Below are 8,592 nucleotides of genomic sequence, written 5' to 3'. Positions count from 1 at the left end.
CGGCACACTCGCCACCCCCTCCATCGCCATCGCCAGCCGCCCCCGCCGTCGCTGTCCAACACCGCCCCCGCCATCGCTGTCAGTGCCGCCCCTGGTTAATTTTTATTTTGTTAATTATGTTTCCTTTAATTTTTATTAGATTTTTTATATGTTTTTAGATTTTCATATATGTATGTATGTATTTTTTAGATATATGTATTTTTTACATGTTTTTTGTATGTATGTATGTATTTTTTTCATTTGTAATTAATGATGTTTAAAAGTATACATATATGCAAGTTAGATTTAGTACATTTTAGGTTAGCAATTTTTAAATATCTAGCTAGGAAAGGAAGAAGAAGAAAAAGAATGAGAGGAGAAAAAGGAAAATAAGAAGAGGAAGAAAGGAGAAGAAGAGGAGAGGAAGAAGAGGAGAAATAAATAAGAAGAGGAAAAAAGAAGAAAAAGAAGAGGAGAAGAAGAAAGGAATAGAGGAGAAAGAAGAAAATTTTTTTTTCTTCTTTCTCCTCTATTCCTTTCTTCTTCTCCTTTTTTTCTTCTTTTTTTCCTTCGATTGCTTCTCTTCTATTCCTTTCTTCTTCTCCTCTTTTTATTTCTTCTTTTGTCTTCTTATTTTTTATCGGGTATGTCGTTGTCGATATACCCCCTCCCGAGAACTTCAACACGAGGGGGGGGGTACCGATATACCCCCTCCCTGGTAACATTAATTATTTTCCCATGTATATGTATATGCCGCGTCGTTGTAGATATAACCCCCTCCCGGATAACTTCGACATGAGGGGCGGTCGATATATATACCCCCTCTCGACCGTGATAACTTATACCACGGGAGCACCCCCCTCGGCCCTCTCGCTCGACCAAAACTCTCGAGGACACCGAAACCCTAGAGAAAAAATGATGTTGGTCTCCTACCCCCTCCCACCGCGCCCCTACCCGACAAACTCTCTCGAGGCCACCCAAATTTACCAAGTTAAAAGAGCGTTGTCATCGAGGCCACCCCAAACCCTTGAAGCGTTGTCTAGGCCACCCCAAACCCTAGAGAAGCAGCGTCGAGGCCACTAACATGATTCCTTATTGTGATTAGCTAGCTAGTTCTACGTTTGCCACTAATATATATCCATCTGTACCATGTTTGAATAATAATTGACATGTTGTAAAGATTTGCAGAAACTATGGAGCACTCCCGAGACGAAGCAACAGAAGCGATGTTGGGGGAGATAATCACACAAGGAAGTGATGTCGTTGTGTAATTTCTCAACGACACCGATGGTCAGGAAGGACTGGGTGAAGAAGAGGGCTATGTTCATGATGGCTCCGGTGACCCAATGGAGGTACAAGAAGGAGACCATGCTGACTGCTCCGGTGACTGAACCGAGTCCGGCCAGGTATATATATATATATATATATATATATATATATATATATATATATATATATATATATATATATTAGTTAAGCCCGTGCTGACTAGTTAATTGATGCATTCATTGTTTTCATATGTACACATATTAATTAACTCTCGTCTTTCTTCTTTTTTCTCTAGCCCTCCGGATCGAGCTCAACTTCGGTAAAGAAACGAGGCCTGTAGGAGATATGCCCTAGAGGCAATAATAAATACTATTACTTATCTCCATGTTCATTATTATGTTTATGTTCCATGCTATAACTGCAATGATTCTCGAGTCTGCAATATCCACGAGGCTCGAAGGAAGACTCATATGCACGTGAGGAATAATAAACGGTAAGAAGTATTCCTAGTTTGGCCTCTAAGACTAGCTCAAGTGTTGCATGATGGTTCCGTTTTCCTCATCATGGGCATGTCTATGCCAGCAACTTTGAGGGCACAATGTTAAGAGAACATTTGTGTTGAATCGACCCGGATTGATGTTATGCTATGAGATTCATTCATCACAAGTTAATGGTAAATAACACAGAGATGGTTAATGTTTGCATGATTCCTTAGACCCTGAGAGTATCGAGTTTCTTCATGCTTGCTTCATGAATTTTGGGGTTTGTTAAATGTCATCCGTAAATGGGTGGCTATTACGGCGGCTTACGGGTTCATGGAAAAGTGTGTCAAGTAACTTGATAGCTCAAGATTGGGATTTGCTCCTCCGGCAATGGAGAGATATTCTCGGGCCCTCTTGGTGTTACAGTATCCATCATCGTCTGGCCAGACACAGTGTGATTTGATCACAGGGATGCCGGAACACGGAAACGAGAAAAGAGAACAAAACCAGTAACGAGGTAACTAGCATAATGGACAAGTTGTTGATCCATGGGGATGCAAGTAAATCTCACCTCGGGTCTTTGTAACATATCGCGAAGCAACAGGAATAGCACACGGCAACTGGAGGTTCACTCGAATATTCATTCGTGTGGGTATAGGGGTCAATATGGGTGTCCACGGCTCCGATGTTGATCATTGATCAGAAGGGGTTCCGGGTCATGTCTATACTTCACCGAACCTATAGGGTCACACGCTTAAGGGTCATCTATCTGCTGAATACTAGATAGGGAGTCTGAGAGAAAATCACCGGAAAAGTTTTGGATACCGGAAAAGTTTCGGACAGCGGAATCGTACCGCAGAGAGAGGTCATAAGTTTCGATGATACCAAAAAGTTGTTTTGGGATATACCATTAAGTCAAATTGGTTTCGGCACATGCCTGATAATTCTTGGAGGGTGCCAGAATCATTCTGGAAGCTTTTTGGAATTTTCTGAGATAAAAACCGAAAATGTTCCAGAGCTGCCGGAACCACTTCAGATGCGTTTCGCAGATGAAAATCACTAAAATCACTACTGGAAACTGGGAATTTGCCATCAGCCAGCTCTTTGCCATCTGCCAGCTAATGGCAAAGAACGTCTTTGCCATCTGCTTATAAAAACAGATGGCAAAGAACTGACAGACGGCAAAGAACATGGTTGCCATCAGCCAATTCTTTGCCATCTGCTACTGGATGGCAAATAATCTTTGCCATCTGCCAGCAGATGGCAAAGAGGTTGGCAAATCCTGTGGCCGTCAAAAGCGTAACAGCGTACCAGCCCCACCTCTTTGCCATCTGCCATCAGACGGCAAAGAGATGGGGTTATTTTTTTCCATGTAAAAAAAACTGTGGGGTTATTTTTGTTCTCATTGGTTGAAATGTTTGTGTCATGGATTGATGTCATGGCATCCATCCATCCATCCATCCATCTATCCATCCCATTTATCTAAAAAAAGAGAAAGAAAGAAAAAGAACTCCCACCCTCTGGGCAGCCCAACCACCCAAACCCTATCCCATCCCACTCCATCGTCGCCGCCCCTAGATGCAATCTCGTCGCCTGGTCCTCCGCCGTGCACCTCTTCGCCGGCGACCCGCTCGCGCCGCGCCCCAGGGTGACCGTCTGCAAGGACGCCGCCGCCTTCTCGCCCTCCTTCCGCTGTGACGGCGCGCTGCTCGCCGCCGGCGACGGGCGGGGCTTCGTGCGCGTCTTCCGCGTCGACAAGCCCACCACGGGCCCGCTCCGAACCCTCTCCGCCCACGTCGCCAAGGTCCGCGTCGTCCGCTACCCGAGGCCGGCGGCGACAAGGTCCACCTCCTCACCCCTACAGCTGATGCTCCCGCACTCTGCTCTGGCCCTCCGCTCTGTGGCTATCCTTCAGGCATAATTTTGAGGCCCTGACGATACTGGCACCACGCTGCCCAGGCTGATTTTTCTTTAAACAGGTATGTGCCTTGCTTATAAATAAAGCCTTACATGATTTGTTATTTACTGATTACTGATGGTCTGACGACTTCAGAGATGTATAACAGCCATCTTGATCCAAATGAAAAGTATGACAGTGGTACCCTGCTTACCTAGAATTTTACAATAAATACAAATGACTAGCTGTTTTGTGGTCTACAACCGTGACATGTAGCAGCATTTCTCACCATGTCTGCACATAGTGTTTAGGTATGCTTCTTGCATAGGCTAAATGAGTAGTCAATTTTCTAATTAAATTTGTTTCCTATTCTATGCATAGATGCATTTGGACAACTAGATGATTCCCCGCACGTTGCTGCGGGAACTATTGCCTAACAATTCATGTTTTACTCAGCAAGCCAACTCTCCTAAAAGGATCAATAAAATAATCAACAAGTAATTCTCTTTTGACAGCCATACTTTAGGGTGATATATGACTGTAGTGGTACATTGGAAAGATCGAACGTTGTACTTATATAATTGAAAGTTTGGAGAATAGATGAACAATCAAATTAGAGGATTATATGGTCATTTACCTAGGTCCAGAACGGACTTTCAAAGCTTCACTAAAACATCACCACCTACAGTTATAACCCATGTCTTCATTGTGCAAAATATCAATCAGAACTAACATTTACATTTACTTCGATACATCCCATGATAGAAAGTCAACAAATGAAATTAGTGCGCTGCTACCACTTTTGCACATAGCATGTTGTGGTCGGATGGCCACGGGAGGGAGGGAGCGAGAGAGAGAGAGAGAGAGAGAGAGAGAGAGAGAGAGAGAGAGAGAGAGAGAGAGAGAGAGAGAGAGAGAGAGAGAGAGATGTGGTTCAAGAGTGAAAGATTACGACTTGGGCCCTCAGGCCGACAGTTCAAGAAGCAAATGTGAATGAAGCAAATCAAAATACTAATAGAGAGACGAATAGTTTGCAGAAGAATGATAATCCCCATACCTCTTTTATTTCTGATCTAGTGAATCATATAGACAAAATTTTGTGAAATTTGAGTAAGCTAGTGGCATCAGGGAACTCTTCATTGTGACAAAAAACAAAATGAGCAAAGGTGGCACATGAATGTTCAAGAAACATAAGTCTTTGTCTTTGGAGGGCATAATTTCCATTTTTTGCTTCAGTTCTCGCAAAAAGTAAATAATTTCTGGAACAGATTCAGTGATCTGTCCTTGACCATGCAAAAACGGAACTGCAGAATAATCTATTTTATGCTTCCATGGTATTCTATTCACATAGATGTCGCAGAACTGCACCATAGAGTCTACTACATTTATTTTACATGGACGAAAGTATTGCGAATTATTTTGGAATTCCAACGAAGAAATGAAGCGAAGATGATGATTACCATTAAAACATGTATATGACTTTCCTTAGAAAGGTAAATTTGCATATGCCTTAATACTATTACATCCATGGGTCGTAGTCTTCAGTAAGAAAAAGGGAAATTCGAAAAAAAAGTGTTATAGACTGTATCAAGTAACACATCAGTTCAAAATTGGTTGAGTCATTTCGTTTACCTGCTTGCACGCTATGTTTATAATCTGTCCACCGGAAGCATGCAAAAAAAAAAAAATCATTGCAAGATTTCAGTGAATTCAGTTCCCCCTTTTGTGTGTATAGAACTATAGATCAAGATCTCTAAACAAAATATATTGAAAGAGATAAATGTTACTTACAGATGTTGCTAGTGCCATGATAGGGCACATCAAGTTAAAAATTAATGGGATTACGGTGTTCCTTCTTAACCTGAAACATGGAACAATGGATATATGCATTTTGGCACATGTTATTAGAATCGGTCAAATCTAGTAGCTGCATAACATTTTAGCACATCAATCGAGCATAGTACTGGAAAACACCATAATTATCCTCTGAAAATCAAGAGTTAGATCACCACAGAAAAATTACAAGGAGGGGAGAGTTCATTGAGGCGATGCTACCCAGACATGATGGTGTTGTAGTTGCAGGAGCTATAGTCCAAGGTAGCCAAAAAGAACCCCTACCTCCATGGAAGAAACGTGTGTTGCAACCTATCCTCCACATGCCTCATCTTGTAGATCCACTTGAGATCACTGGAACGGGAGTTACCTAGAGGAGCCATGAAGGGGATTAGCAAAAAAACGATGTACTAAACAGAGAAGGAGCGAGAGGTCACTACAAAAGGAATCCCAATCAGTTCCCATCCATGCCCCGCAGCCTTCTTCAAACTGCTGCTTCGCTCACCCGACCGCTGATATTATGGGAGAGAGAGAGAGACCTGGAAGGCAGGGGATAGGAAGGATATTATGGGAGAGAGGGAGCTGGAAGGGGATAGGAAGGGACGTGAAGGGGAAGAGAATGGGAAGGGGAGAAGATTCTGCGGTATTTCCCAATAAACTAAACAATTTTCTTGTGGGTATATTCATCTCATTAGAGAGGTCTTTTGTGTGGCTTTGGTCTTCCTAAATTTTGTGTAGCTTTATTTTCTTTCCTGGTTAGCTTTGCGAAACAATGATTATTCTAGCATGTGATGTACTCATGCCTTTTCACATAATTGTACAATTTGCGATTCTAAGTTATCATTACTAATTTGCTGGTAGCAAAACTAGACTACGAGAAGGAGAACTCAACAAGAGGATAGCACTGGCCGGTGGTGTCGCTGTCATTCAGGTATTAATGGAGGGCATTATCTGTTGATATGCTGCTCTTTTCCTTGATAACCTGTTGGAAGGAAGGATGATATGATGATTGTAACCCATGACTTGATAGGTGGGAGGACAGACATAATTTGAACTTAAAGAGAGGTTGGGAGTTGAGGATGCTCTAATGTAACTAGGTGGGTGTCAATGACATCATTGTTACCGAGAAGGTTAGATCTCATTTACTAATATAAAGTTCATATATTTCTGCATAGATCTGAATAGCATAAAAGATGATGTCCTACCAGATTATTTCTAGCTGCAAGTGTGCGATCCTTCTGTTCGTTAGTACGAAGACTTGATGGTTGCTGGTATCATCGACCACACTAAAGTTTATAGTCATGTAGCTACCCGACACACTTGCTTGCTTGCCATTCTGAAATGGATACATTAGCGCAGTTAGGCTGGCCGATGATGCAATTTGTGGCATCATTTATTCTACCTTTTTTAACTGGGGCTGCATTATATATTTTATAGGCGGAACAACCATTTTTATTTTGGGAGATTTAGTCTTACTACTTTGTAATAAAGTGACCAGATCTAATCTTATTATCACCTTGCATTTTATCCAATGTATATTTGGGATGTCCCATGCCTATTTACACCATTGCTATCTTTTGCCACTTTATCCAATGTATGAATTATCTTGACGCCACTAGTTTATACTGAAATGTGGAGACTTTACACCTTGCAAGATCATTCGGTGGTGGTGACCCATATGATGGCGATTCGCTCCGGCCATTCCAGTTTTGGCGGTGGTGGTGCTGCTGCTCCTATGATGGTAGACTCGTCTGATTTCCCTAGCCGCATCCATGGTGATGAAGCTCGGCCTAGGCTAGAACCCCCTCCGGTGAGCTCCTCACGTCCTCTTATACCCCTCCTACTTACTTGTTGGTTCTATGCTCCGCCTTTGTGAGGTGTAATTGTTCAATTTTGTTCATAGTCGAGCATTGGATGATATTGTATTTGTCATGATGTACATGGTTCGTGAACTATGCCAACCTGCAGCTTTGTTGTACTAGTGATAGTAGGATAATGCAAGTTTTGACAATCCATGCATATTTCCGCATCATAATAATCTTCTTCTTCTAGTCTTCTTCTAACTTTCTTCTTTCCCATTTTACAGATTTGCTTAAGATCACGGAAGCTTGGGTTGATGGAGTGCTTGTATTTAGTTTTTGTTTTGACCTTGTGAAACTTGCTACCTATGGATGAAACTGTGTAACATTGATGAAACTATGTATATGTACGGATGAAACTTGCTACTATTGGTAACATGTGTTGGATATATATGTGTTCATAACTATTGGTAATATGTGTTGAATATGCTATATTGGTCATATAAATATATTTGTGTTTGATTTTCTATGAAAATGAACTGATATAAGAAAAAACAAAATTAAATGGGGCAATATAGTCACTTTGCCATCTGCTGGCAGAAGGCAAAGAGCTTTGCCATTAGCTGGCAGATGGCAAAGAGGCCACGTGTCATCTACATGTAAAATTTGGGCTGGCCTATTTGGGCTCTTTGCCATCTGCTGGCAGACGGCAAAGCATGCAGCCTTTGCCATCTGCTGGCAGACGGCAAAGAGCCTGCAACCTTTGCCATCTACTGGCAGACGACAAAGTATGCCGTTAGCCTTCTAACGGGGCTAACCCCGTTAAGAGGCTTTGCCATCTGCCAGCTGATGGCAAAGACACAGGCTCTTTGCCATCAGCCAGCAGACCGCAAAGAAGCCTTTACTGGCAAGGTTTCAGACAAACTGTTTGCCATCTGCCATGGCAGATGGCAAAGTGCCAGATTCCAGTAGTGAATGGAATTGTTCCAGAACGCGTTGAAAATTATTATGGTGGGTATTGGAAATGTTGTAAGCCCACATAAATATTTTCAGTTCGAACGGATGCTGAAAAATGTCGTCGTGAATAGTGAAAGTGATTTTTGGGATATTTTATGGAAATCCACCTTTTGGGGGACGCGACTAATCTGCACCCGAGCTCATATGCTCCCACATGAACAGTAAAATCGAAAAAATCGGAAAAAATTCAAAAAATTCCAATTTTTTTTGAGAGAAACATTGACAAAAGTCTAAGTGCCTGCAAAAATTCGTCATGAAATCACATTCCTAGAAGGCGTGGCAAAAAAAAAACAAAAAAAGTACTCTGAAAAAGCTA

The 8,592-nt window shown here is 42.0% G+C and overlaps 2 long non-coding RNA genes across 3 annotated transcripts; one reads left to right on the top strand and one right to left on the bottom strand.

The window, feature by feature from the left end:
- The first annotated feature begins 3,303 nt into the window (after positions 1-3,303).
- On the top strand, positions 3,304-7,604 carry LOC119294066. Of its 2 annotated transcripts, none has more exons than XR_005143318.1 (5): positions 3,304-3,709; positions 6,331-6,391; positions 6,491-6,590; positions 7,116-7,270; positions 7,547-7,604. It is a non-coding gene; the product is annotated as an uncharacterized LOC119294066 (long non-coding RNA). The 2 variants fall into 2 exon arrangements; XR_005143317.1 differs by having other exon boundaries at positions 6,322-6,391.
- LOC119294068 lies at positions 5,060-5,444 on the bottom strand. The gene is made up of 3 exons (XR_005143319.1): positions 5,419-5,444; positions 5,260-5,283; positions 5,060-5,166 (listed from the first exon to the last, which is right to left on the bottom strand). It is a non-coding gene; the product is annotated as an uncharacterized LOC119294068 (long non-coding RNA).
- Positions 7,605-8,592: the final 988 nt, after the last annotated feature.

The sequence above is a fragment of the Triticum dicoccoides genome, chromosome 4B (assembly GCF_002162155.2).
Source record: "Triticum dicoccoides isolate Atlit2015 ecotype Zavitan chromosome 4B, WEW_v2.0, whole genome shotgun sequence".
In the NCBI taxonomy this organism is placed as follows: domain Eukaryota; kingdom Viridiplantae; phylum Streptophyta; class Magnoliopsida; order Poales; family Poaceae; genus Triticum; species Triticum dicoccoides.
This window is presented reverse-complemented; position numbering and strand designations above follow the sequence as displayed.